At 34.1% G+C, this 13891-nt stretch overlaps 1 pseudogene; it reads right to left on the bottom strand.

The window, feature by feature from the left end:
* Positions 1-714: 714 nt before the first annotated feature.
* Positions 715-13214, bottom strand: LOC123539136 (beta-1,3-galactosyl-O-glycosyl-glycoprotein beta-1,6-N-acetylglucosaminyltransferase-like; annotated as a pseudogene).
* Between the last annotated feature and the right edge of the window lie 677 nt (positions 13215-13891).

Genomic DNA, 13891 nt, shown 5'->3' with positions numbered 1-13891 from the left:
GTGAGTAAGTATCGTTGTTGTTTTTTAATGGCGGTATCCTTTTATTTTGGCAAGAGTTCTCCTTTACTAACATTCTAACAATTTACTTACTAACCCATAATATGTTGGAATACACTGTTTTGCAAGATCCATAAATTTATTTGTAAAATAAGAACAAGAATCGTCTACACTATAATCATGTATAAATGTCCAATCTGTATTTCTAATTGAAGTATTAAGTTTAACAAAGTCAGCTTTTTTATAATTCCAGACTCTCCTTTTAAAAGGTTTGTTAGAATCAAAATCAACTTTTAGGTAAACATAGGTTCCGAAATGGCCACTAACTTCACTTTTTGTTTCAAAAGTACTCTAGTCAAAAACATTTATATTGTTAGTTACTGCTATTGGATCTAATAATGTTTGCGTATTTTGCGTAATTCTTGTCGGTGTACTAATAATATTGGTCATGTTGTCACAGTTGTCACAGTTGTTAGCTACAAAGGTATTTCATTTTCATTTCATAAGTATTATAAAAATCAAAATAAACATCAGGCTATTAACCTTTACAACAGATTTGCTAAAACAACCATCCTAGGTTAATATGTACTTCACATTATCTGAAATAATATAACCTGTTAAATTTTTCTCTTAATTTAATAATCTTTTTGAAGCTTTGGTGTCCCACTTTGAAAGTAATGTTTAATTTTTAACGACATTATTCTTTTTATTTGTTCATGTCTTTTTATAAATTACATCAAATAGCGCGTGCAGTCTCATGAAGAGGATCACTATTAACATTACTGCAGTGATGGTAGGGTGACTTTGGAAAGTTTACTATTTCTAGGGTAAACCCAGTCCTAACTGAGAACTCTTCATGATCTACACTGGTCGCAACGGCAACGCAATTGTGCTTAGCATGCAAAGAGTTAAAGGTGTATCTATTGTTACTCTCTCTTCTGAAAACGCATAATATGCGTTGGTTTTGGGTTCGTAATGTCTGCTTTATCATACAAATTTATATGAGCATTTTTATGCTTTACATAACTTTCATTCTGCCCAGGGATCAATAATTGTCCGTTCCGTTCTTATTCTCTTGCTCAAAATTTAAGAACTGTTTGTAATTCAGACCGTTAGAGCTCTCTGTGTCGCTATCCGAGTACTTTTACATGCTGGTGACATTTCGATTCTTACTACATGAAGATTTATTTTGCATCCTCATAGTCAAACAATGATCTTGTATTTATATTAAATTATTTGTTAAAGTTTCCTCTTAATGATCCTTTAAAATTTCATTTTAAGTCTAAATTTGATCGTTGAAGGGCACATTAAAACTTAATAAACATGCCTATAAGGAAGTAAATACCATCTGTAACATATCTTATCCCACTAAAATCATTTTACTCTAAAGTAGTGAATATGCTGAATCAAATGATGCGCAACTTGTCAATACATTGCGATAGCGGTTCTCATACGTTAACGATCTCATTGATGTAGAGATTGAACATAACGTAGAGATTGAACGTAACGTAGAGATTGGACGTAACGTAGAGATTGAACATAACGTAAAGATTGAACGTAACGTAGAGATTGAACGTAACGTAGAGATTGAACATAACGTAGAGATTGAACGTAACGTAGAGATTGAACGTAACGTAGAGATTGAACATAACGTAGAGATTGAACGTAACGTAGAGTTTGAACGTAATGTAGAGATTGAACGTAACGAATATCTAAGTGCTTTTACGTATGAATTTTAGACTACAAAGTTGGACAACACAGAAACAGATCTTTCATTTATATGAACTTAAACGTATTGCAACGAAATCGCAAATACTGGGACAATAAGATATTTCGGTCAGATATTGTTTAGCTTGAAGAGACTTTTGCAACAATGGTATTGTTACTAAAGCCCCGAAAAAATTATTCTGAGAAAGAAGATTTAGTTTGCGAAAAAGCCACATAGATATGATGGTGAAAGAGATGTTCTTCTAGATCCATTTGAATATGCTGTATCTGTTCATATAGTGATGGTCAATATAGTGTGTATTAACAACTGCGATGAACGGCTGACAATACCAGAATATAAGTTTGTAGTTCTGGTGACGACTTCTGAATGTGAATGAAAAAGGATACAATAAACTGTGATCCGCAGAGTCTGTTCATGTTTCTAAACTTAGTGCATTGTGGCCAAGAACTTCTAGATAGGAATTTGACCCGGACATTCCTGAATCCGATCAAGAAACAAAACATTTTTTTTAAATTGTTTCATAATCATAGAGACAAAAGTCTGATTCATTAAACACTGTTGTTCAGAAGTGTATGCATATATTAGAAATATTACGGCTTTCCCATAATATATATTATGCGTGTGCATTTATTTATGTTATCAACGGATTCTCACTTATGTTAATAAATTACCTAAAACGAAAATAAATATATAATGTAAACAATAAACATGAGCAGTATGTTGAGATTTTATATGTCAATCTTATTCAAACCAAAAATTCAGTGTAACAATTATATTGTTATAAAGTAAAATAAAAATACAAAAAATAGATTAGCTCTGAAGGGCAATTTTTCTATACCCTCTCACATCTTTAATGCTTTCTTGATTTAATGTTTTGTTATGAAGCCATTCTTCCATACACATGTAAGCTATAGGATCATATTCTATATCAAACTTATTGGCTATAATTTCATATCTGTCTTTTAACGCTGGAAGGTCAAGGATACTGAACACGCAAATATTATGCACGTAATGTCTTCCTTTACAGCGGGTCACGTGACGGGTTTTGTTCCAGCCAATGTAGCGTCCGAAGAACGGTTTCTTGTCCGGATGACCTATAACATAATAAACAGTCAGTTACTTAATATTTATAATCAATTGATAATTTGACAATTATTCACCTCGGTTTGTTATTTCAAAAAAGAATAAGCGAAATCTTGTTTTCTGTACTGGAAATGAGAGTGAAATAGAGGTTGACAGCGAATGACTTTCGCGACTTTGGGTATTGTTATATATTTTCCCCCACAACAAACCAGAAACAAATTATTACAGTAAATGGTTTCATGCTGAACACTATATGTTTCTAAATTGCATATAAAATAAGGTAGACCTATGTACAAAACGTTATCTATCAATGGGAAAGTGTCTTCCAAAAATTATATCAAATCAAATGTGGAAATTGACGTTAGAATTATTACAAAAAGACGTAGCATCGAAACAGAAAAAGATAGCGGACAATATTTGCTGAAACAATAACATTTGTACTCAAGTTTAAATGGTCTATTTCAATAATCTTGCTGTAAGTACATAATACTAAAAATGTTTTAAGTAACAATTAATAATAAAATGGGTAGTATCAGACACTTGTTAAATTTCCTGTTTTCCTCTAGTTGTCAAAGTTCCAGTTTTAGCAAGAACTGCATGAAAATCATGTACGCCCCCATGACGGTCTTTCCCATTTTCAATCACTTTGACTTTATTCTTCTTGTGTTACGAAGCAGAAACTATTTTCAGTCTTGAGGTCATTATGACCTTGACTTTTAATCTACTGACCTCGAAAGCATTGGGCCATTGACCGTTTAAAGGCAATCATGTAATGGATGTTGATTATCGACAAAGACGTTTTGTAGTTGCTAAGAGGAATCATTGCCAGTATCAAGGACTGTTGACCTTGACTTTTGACCTAATGATCCTAGATATAATATAGGTCGGTCAATGACCACTGCCAAGTATCTTCTAAAGATTTTCTTTAGTTATTGCTTGAAGAACTTCAACAGTCATTGTTGCCTTTACCTTATACTAACTGACTCCTAAAACAGTTGGGATTATCTACTGACCAAAGGATATCACCCATTGAAATTTGACTACTGTTTGCTAAAGTGTTCTTTAAGGTAGTGGACCCGTAACAGTAATGTAAAAAAATGCTTTAACTTGATACAGTCTTAGAGTTAACATTGTTTCGCACAATGTTGCATTTTCAAACAACTTTTCCCGCGTCTTTTTGTTTGGAATTTTGTATAATATATATTTCCTCAAGCTCAAACAGAGATACATTTCAAAGTGATTACCACTGTACAAAACAATCGCAGAGAATTCATTATATCAATAATTTTGATAAAATAATCCTCAAAGTATTGGTTAACAATTATAAAACACAAAACAAAACTGTAAATAACATTTTGTCTGGGGCGCCTCAAGTAAAAGGATTTAATCGGACAGAAATTATCTCCAACACTGAACAATTTTGGCCGAGTCCTGTGAGACTGTCTACCTTGAAGGTAAAACCTACCTACATTTCTTCCACAAAGCTATGTAAACTAAAGAGTAAAGGCAAAATAAAGAACTTTTACCGCATGTAACTCAGTATTTTTAAGGCTGTCTAATCCTGCACCCTTTTATATCAGCGGTAAGATATACTTAAAACGGCAAGAAATGGCTTAGCAAATAAAAAAAATCCGCTTTTGGACAATAAATCGAAAATAAGTCTTGAAACAACACTTTAACTTAATAGAAAAAAGGAATATAACAAAAAGTTTGGTCCTAGTGGGACTTGAACTTACGCCCTCGTGAAAAATTAGCCAAAGTAGGCTAGGAATTGTTTTTTTTTCTTCTTCTTCTTCTTCTTCTTCTGCTTTTTAGTACTTTAACATGTGTAAATGTTGAGTTTTGTTCAACTCAGAGCTAGAGGGTGTGGACGGAATCATGAATATCCACTACCGTCCATGAACAAGCGCAATTAAACCGAGCCTGCAACATTTTCATTTTTGCCGCGTTGAGCGACATGTGGAGTTTCCACTTTTTCAGTTCCACTTACCAAACTCAAACAGCCTATGAAATACGACAACTGTATGCCAAAGCATTCGTCAGTTTTCGATTTTTTTCAGTTATCGAAAATCGACTTTAAGCTTATATATAATAAGGTGACCGCGACCTTGATCTTTGAACAAATGACCGTAGCGAAATAGGTGTCATCTGCCTGAGTATGAGGCTTCTGCGCTAAAGCATTCTTCAGTTATCCGACGCGATGGACAGATAGACAGACGGTCCGATTAGTATATGTCACATCATCGTTATTGGTATGGTCCGAAAGCTCACAGATTTTATTGCAACAATTGAGGCCAAAAGAAGTTAATACATTCTTGTCAACAATATTTCATATCCTTTGTGAAAACTCATTTCTTAAGTGTCAAATCCGTGCCTATCTATACTTTGTTCACTTATGTTTGTGCTAGGGGAAGTAAATCTCACTTGAAAAATATTTGGGGGTAGGGTAAATATATATGTCAAAACTGTAGGCAATAAGAAATTCATCCACCAGGAATGAAGGGCAAACTTGATATTCAAGGTCAAACGTTAAATTATGTAAAAATCACAAAAATTGGCATATTATTTGAAAGTTAGTTTTAATCTTAAAAATTAAAAATTGTTATCATAAGACACTCAGATTTATTTATGTAATTTGTGTATATCAGCCAGAGTCAGAAATGCAAATCTTATTGCAAAAAGTCAAAGTCAACCCTAATAATTGAACGTCAAAGTTCATTTTCATGCAAAAATGTAAACAATGATACCTTTACTTTTTCTAATCTGTTTAATATGTCTTCACATTACTAGTCACTGAAGTTAATTCGTTTTATTGTGTGTATGTCAGGCAAAGTCAGCAGTGCAGATGTAACTCCAAAACAGACAAGAGTAAAGCTAATATCAAATGTCAAAGGTCAGATCTGTGTGAAAAATCGCATGAGTAGCTTCCTGTTTGAAGTATAACATATATTTTTAATCATTATTCGCACTCGCTCGTGATTTATTTGAATGTATATATGTCCCACAATGTCAGTAATAAAGGTATCGTCTATGGTCAGACATGTTCAAATGTAATATTAAGCGTCAAAGGTCATTTTCAAGTAAAAATGAAAAATATCTCTTTAAGGTTTCTTTTTGTTAATAATATCTTGTCGATATTAGTCAATGATATTAGTTCATTTTAATGTATAAATAATAGGCAATGTCTTAAATATTCAATGTTAACCATTATATCAAAGGTCAAAGGTTGAAAAGTTGAGTAAAACGTTGCAGTAATATCATCTATTTGTAATAATTTTTATTGTTTAAAAGTATTTCTTTTGTCATTTAAGAAACTGATAGCTGTTCATTTTACTGTGTATATGTCAGACAACGTCATGGAAGAGAAAATAAGTCAAGGTCAAACCTGGTATAAAAGGTCATGGGTTATTTTTGTAAACTTACTCATTACTTTGTTCAAAGATATTTTGTTGCTATAATTCACTTTTAGCAATTTACTTTAATGTATACATGTCAGGCAAGGTCCGCATTGTAGGTCTTATCCCAATAAGTGAAAGGCAAAGCTATTATCAAAGGTCAAAGGTCAAATTTGTGTAAAAATATTCGCAAAAATACAATATTTTTGCAATGATTTTTTCTTATTTTAGGTTTTTTAGTCACTACTAGTAAAAATGATCATTATACATTTTAAAGTATATATAAAAGATTATGTCACTGTTAATAATTATGAAAAATTAGTCAAGGTCAAACCTGACACTAAATGTCAAAGGTAATGTTCATGTAAAAATATTCAAAGTGCAGCATATCTAATTTTTCTTCGTTAAAATTATCTTTCATTATTTTCACTGAAAATGGTTCTTTCTTATGTATATTTGTAAAGCAATGTCAAAAATGCAAATCTAATTTTAAAAACAGTGATTAGTAAAGCTTATATCAAATGTAAAAGGTCAAATTTGTGTGAAAGATCGCAAAAGTAGCATTTTATGCAATACTTTTCATTGTTTAAAGGTATTTTGTCATTATTAATATCTTATAGTTATTCCTTGAAGTTTCATATATGTCTGGATCAATGTCAACAATGAAATATCATCAGACATGAGTCTAGATCAGTCCTGATGTTAAAGGTTAAAATTTATATTTTCGGGTGAAAATTCAAAAGATAGCACTGTTATTTTATTTCTTTGTTCAAAAATATCTTGTCATTATAACTTGATGTTAATTCATTTTAATATTACCTTTATTTACTTACTTACTTACTTACTGCGTTCCATCTTCTTATGGCCATTTTATATCTTAAGATTAGATGCGGCACCGTATTCTGCAGAACACTGGCATCTCCCCACAGTTTGATTTCAGATGGAATGTCTGTGGGCCAAACTTTCTGCAATGCTTCTTCCAGATTATTATTATTATTATATACCACATTTATATAGCACTCTTTTCATATAAAAATACGTTCAAAAGTGCTTTACATATAAACATTTATATAATGTTCAATAAAAAAATGGGAATTGAACTATTATAGAAGAAATTAAAATTATATTACGGTAATAAGATACCAAGCATTTTAAATTGGAAGGTAGGCAGATCAAAACATGAAACAAAAATACAATATCATAAAACATTAACTGACCTATCAAAGACACAGGTCAGAGCAGAATAGAACAGAAGATATCTTACATTTTGAACAGACAGAATTAAACGGTATGATGTCTGCGAAATGCATCACAGCATGCAAACCGTCCCGGATGATTGGGTCAATCCCTACCTAAACGGTCCGGAGAACATCCATGATACATCCCACAGAAAAAAACACCGCCAACATTATTCTGTCACACTGGAGTTCTTAATTAAAGTATTAATTGGCCGGCAAAGTACCTACATTATAAATCAGGTAATCAGTGAGATGTTAGTTGCCAAAGAATTGTATGAAATAATGCGTCTTTAGCGCTTTTTTGAAACTTTGCACGGTCTTGCACTCTCTTATGCCAGATGGGAGGGCATTCCATAACCTCGCAGCAGCTGTCTGAAAGCTCCTGTCACCAAATAGTATTGTTCGACATTTGGGCACCACTAGTTTTAATGCATTATTCTGCGATCTCAGATTTCTGGATGGTGTATATATTTCTAGCATGTTCGCTACATAAGCTGGTGATTGATCTTTGAATGCCTTATATGTATGTGTTATAATTTTGTATTCTACCCTACATTGCACAGGAAGCCAATGGAGTTCACGCAGAACAGGCGTTATATGGTCGTATCTGGATGTTCTGGTTACGATTCTAGCTGCCGTGTTTTGGACATATTGCAGTTTGTTCATTGACCGTTTTGGAATTCCATATAGAAGAGAGTTGCAATAATCCAAACGTGATGTAACAAGAGAGTTGATTAGAGATTTGGTTGCGTTTGCGGTTATATATTGTCTGATGTGACTAATTTGCCGCAACTGTGCATAGGAATTCCTACACACACTATTCACATGTTGCTCCATCCTCATGTTCGAATCCAGGAAAACACCGAGGTTCCTGACACTGCCTGATTGTTTGATTTCAGAGCCGTCCACTTTCACAGATATGTTTGAAACAGATTGTGTCTTGTGTTCAGATGAAAATATGATTAATTCTGTTTTTTCAGCATTGAGTTTCAACATGTTAGTATTCATCCAACTTACTATATCCTTTAAACAACTTTCAACGCGATGAATGGTCTCTTCAATAGACATTTTATTTATTGGTTTGAAGGATTGATATAACTGCGAATCGTCCGCATAGAAATGATTGTTCAGTCCGTGCTTTCTGCAGATAGCTCCGACTGGTTTTGTGTACATTGTGTAGTTCTTTGGCCCCAGGACAGACCCTTGGGGTACACTGTACTTCATTAGCACTGGTTGTGATAGCTCGCCATCTATGCATACGGTCTGGTAGCGGTCACTAAGGTATGACATCATCCATGCGAGTGGCTTGCCTGTAACACCAAAGTGACGTTCAAGGCGATGAATCAACGTCCGTGGTCAATAGTGTCAAATGCTGCAGAGAGATCAAGCAACACAAGAATAGTCACATTGTTCTTATCCAACGATTGAAGAATGTCATTTTGAACTTTTAATAGGGCGGTTTCGGTTGAGTGGAATTTTTTATAAGCAGATTGATTAACTTCATGAAGTTCGTTGTTCCTCAGATGATTTTCAATTCGAACATCTACCACTTTTTCTAAGATTTTAGACAGAAACGGCAAGTTTGACACAGGTCTATAGTTTTTTAGGACATTAGAATCTAGGCTTGGCTTTTTTAGAAGAGGTCTTATTCGTGAATGTTTGAACGCTTTGGGCACATACGCAGCATCTAGAGATGCATTCATAATTGTTGTTATCACTGGTGTTAGTTCGTCAAGACATTCTTTTAATAACCATGTTGGGATAGGATCTAGTTCGCATGATTTGTTCGCTGACTTTTTGATAATTGATTTCACTTCGTCTTCTGAGGCTTGAGTAAACTCTACATAATTGACACCTGGATCCAAGGATACAAAGATGGATCCGTTGAAAAGACAGTTCAGAATGCTGGGACTGGTGCCTACACCATAGATAGGAACAGCTCTGCAGGATGTGGAACGGTGTTTGGTTTCTCTGATCCGCACTGACAATTAGCTGTCTCTGCAACACCCGGCTTCTTCATATGTCTTCTCAGGCCACAGTTTCCATTGCGCAGACGGAAGATAGTTGTTTGGCTGTGCCTTTTTGTCCTGTGTAGACTGTCATGATTGTCTTCTTACAGTTTGACGCAAAGCTGTTCTTCCACAGAGTCTGAGCTTCTCTGTATCCAGATGGAGGTTAGGGCTTGGTTTCTTCCTTTACATGATTGTCCGCAGCTTTATTTCCAGCTATGCCCACATGTGTAGGAATAAACTGAAAGTCGAGCTGTCTGGAAATTTGATGTAGGCACCAGTCCCAGCATTCTGAACTGTCTTTTCAACGGATCCATCTTTGTATCCTTGGATCCAAGAGTGTGATGGATAGCGGATATTGATCTTTTCTAGCATAAGAGAACGCTTGTTTTCCCTTTTCTTCTACTCCTGGCACCTTCAATCTGATCTTTAGCACATTGTCTAGGAACACATTCATCGGGCACAAGCGGCTCTGCCTCTGTGTCCAGTGTTGCTGCTGCTTTCCCTTTCTGCAGTTCTTTGACGAAGTTATTGAGACTCTGTCGTTTCAGACTGCTCTTGCTTCTGCTCTCAAGTTGTGAGTAGAGTGGGTGTGATGGTATTTTCTTTGCCTTCTCTGTCTGCACAAGGGATTTGTACTCCCCTCTTATCTCCAATGGCTCAAGGTTGGCTGTCTTTTACATTTCTTTTATTGGAGTTGTTTTCATTGCTACGAGAATTATTCTCAGGCTTGAATTTTTAACCTTGTCCAGTTTATCTTTACTTGGTTTGGAATTAGTTACCCATGAGGTGGATGCGAACTCTGCTATGGGCCGTACGGTGCCTGTGTAGACCTGCTGTAGGATCTTTGCATTTGCTCCCCAACTTGTTCCAGCCAGTTTTTTCATAATGGCGAGTTTCTTGAAGACCCTCTCCTTTGACCTTTAATCTAATGATCAGTTACTAGTTTTGACAAAAATACCCTAAAACAATAAAGAAAAATCATTACAAAAATGCATTTTTTGCGAATTTACACATAAATTTGACCCTTGACCTTTGATAATAGACTTGGCTTTGACTTATTGGGAAAACATTCAATTTGCTGGCCTTGCTTGACATGTATACATTAAAATAAATTGCTAACAGTGAATTAAAACAACAAACTATTTTTGAACAAAGTAATGAGCAAGTATGCTAACTTTTGATCTTTTACATAAAAATGACCTCTGACCTTTAATACCAAATCTGACCTTGACTTTTTTTCCCTTCCTTGACATCGTCTGACATTTATACATATTACAATAAAATAAACAACGATCATTTACTAAAATTACAAAACAAATACTGTTAAACAAAATAACTCATTACAAATAGGTGATATTATTGCAATATTTTACTTACATTTTTTACCTTTGACCTTTGATATTATGGTTGGCCTTGAATGTTTTGAAATTATATGTGCATATCAGACATTGCCTTACATTTATACATTAAAATGAACTGATATCATTGACTCATATCGACAAGATAATATTAACGAAAGGAAAGTTAAAGAGCTATTTTTCATTTTTTAATTTGAAAATGACTTTTGACCCTTAATATTACATTTTAGCTTGTCTGTTTACAGACGATATCTTTTAATTATTACTGACATTGTCGGACATATACACATTAAAATAAATCACGAGCATTACTAATAATGATTCTAAATATCTGTTACATTTCAAAAAGGAAGCTATTCATGCAATTTTTCACACAGTTTTGACCTTTGACCTTTGATATAAGCCTTTACCTTGGCAGTCTTGGTGTACGTCTGCACTGCTGACCTTGCCTGACATAAAAACATTAAAACGAATAAACTACTGTGACAGTGACTTATAATGTGAAGACACATATTAAAGCTGAGTGACTTATGATAACAAACTAATCTTAAAGAATAATTTTAAAGCTAAATTTAAAATATGCCATTTTTTTGTGATTTTCACATAAATTTGACATTTGACCTTGAATATCTTGTTTGCTCTTCATTCCTTCCGATGAATTTCTTATTGCTGACATTGTTTGAAATATATACTGACAATCAGATAGTTACTGTTATTGAAAAGTGAAAAAATGGAAATCGTAAACTTTACCCCACCTCCAAACACTTTTACAAGTGAGTTTAACCTCTCCTATTACAAACATAAGTGAACAAAATAAATATAGGCACGGCCTTGACACTTAAGAAATAGGTTTTCATGGATGGTATGAAAAATTGTTTCCAAAAATATATAAACTTCTTTTGGTCTCAAATGTTGCAATAAAAGTCAGTGAGCTCTCGGACCAGTAGAGTCTTGTCCGTTTTAGAGAATGGCTTCTGTATTGCAGGTAATGTTATATGGCTTTTAATACTAACTATAACCCAGGAGTACCTTCCCGTGACCATTGCTCTAGACGTATGGACCTGTCGCTATCACGAGACATTTTCACACATGCTTAAAATGTTTATGAAGTTTCATTGGGTCCAACGAACTGCTTAGGCATGAAGTAGTTTCGACGGACAGATTGACTTACCAACTAAATTACAAAGTGGTTGATATGTGGCTCGCTTCGGGGTTAGAAGGTTTTCATGAAAGAAGCGAGTTAAATTAATATTTCTTACCTTTAAATCCACCGGGCGTGTTCAAAAAGGGATTGCTGAACAAGTTGTTTAGCGTGGCCCAGTAATGCTCATCAGGAGAGTGCGTATCAGCTGACCATGCTAACAAAGCACGTGCAATATTGTCCTCGAGCACAAACTCAACAAATGCTCGGCTGTAAAGATTGTAGGCATTGCCCTTTGTGATTGTCAAGTTGTGCGGTGGATCTTACTTAGTTTTCTTCATGCGAATGATAAAGCCTGAATTATTGGTTTTACTGTCGATGTATATAAAATGTTTTTGTTTAAACCTTCGACTGTCTATGGTAATGAACACTTCGTGTATATCGTTAGAGCCATTAAATTCTTTCAAAATTTGAGTAATCTCTAAGTTACTTTTAATCGGAAATTCACTGGCTGCCATGTTTAATAAGTATTTCCATTCAAACTGTCTATTAATGTGATCCTTCATACAGTTGATGTCGGCTTTCAATCTGGAATAACTTGCGTATATGATATATTCAAGTTTAGATGCAATGAACACATTTTCAAAACAACCAGTCAAACGTTCCATCGTTTCTAAAACATCTTTTGGTGTTTTCTTGTCCACATGAATACAATACTGGTTTTGAGGTCTATATATTGCACGTAACAGCCGTTCAAACTGTTCAATATTTTTATGGAAAATAATATTAAATGCTATTGGGAATTCGTTTTCAAGTTTAGAAGAAGGGGCAGCAAAATATCCACGGGATCTTTTATACTTATCACAGTTTAACGCTAACATCCTAAAGCTATCATAATCACGGTGTTTAAAATATCGAAAAGAGTGAACATTCCTAAGATATTCATTGACACGGTTAAGTTCTGAGTTATCTCCATCAAAGAGTTTACCACAGTTAAAAGTTCCCAATACAGGATTCTGCTGACGATCTGTCATGTAGTATTCTGGTTGATATCTTTGAAAATTTATATTTTTTTCTATGAACTTAATTGGTCCATCATAGGATACATTTTCAGATGATTTTTTAAACCACATGAAAGAGACGATTAACGATAAACACACCACTAGTGAAACGTACGTTAATTTCTTCACGAATTTAATTCGCAGTAATATCATCGTATTTCTCGTAAACACGGCTTATTCTTTGAGATCTCTGAAGTATGTCTGGCCTGTAAAATAAGAAGGCATATTAACATGATACCAAGTCGTCAAGGTGTCAGATAAATGATTACCTGTAGGTAGTTCTGCACGTTCGTATCGAAAGTTTTTCTACAATGTAGAATTTGATTAAACACTGATTTTTCAAAACTTCCGAATATACTTGGACACTTAGCAAATAAAGAGATAGGGTCATGAGCTTGATTTTTACTAGACTTGTTTGAAAAATTTGGACCTCACGCATTTTGTTTTTCATAATGGAAAAATCACAACTTTCATTGCATTTTCACAAGTAGAATTTTTCCTACAATGTATACTTTAATGAAACTTCTCACATTCGTAGATAAACATATGGCCTATAATATGGTAAAATAGATTTGTGCTAACTTTTGAGACAGTTGAAGCTCCCTTCTGCTAAGGTATAAATAGGTATATGGATGATAGAGAATTCATTCTGTAACCAGCAATTCCAGAAGATTCAACTAATAATTTATCCCAGAACCTTGAGGAGGAAGTTATTGAAACTACACTATCAGGGTGGATACATTATTAAAAAGAAGACGTTGGAAGTTCATAGACTAAAGAAGAGTTGCAGAATTTCAACAAGGTTTCGAGCAATAAGGCCAACACATAGGAGTTTTACCTTAACGGTAGTTGAATGTTTTAAACGACAGCAAATATA

Source organism: Mercenaria mercenaria, chromosome 18 (assembly GCF_021730395.1).
Source record: "Mercenaria mercenaria strain notata chromosome 18, MADL_Memer_1, whole genome shotgun sequence".
In the NCBI taxonomy this organism is placed as follows: Eukaryota; Metazoa; Mollusca; class Bivalvia; order Venerida; family Veneridae; genus Mercenaria; species Mercenaria mercenaria.
This window is presented reverse-complemented; position numbering and strand designations above follow the sequence as displayed.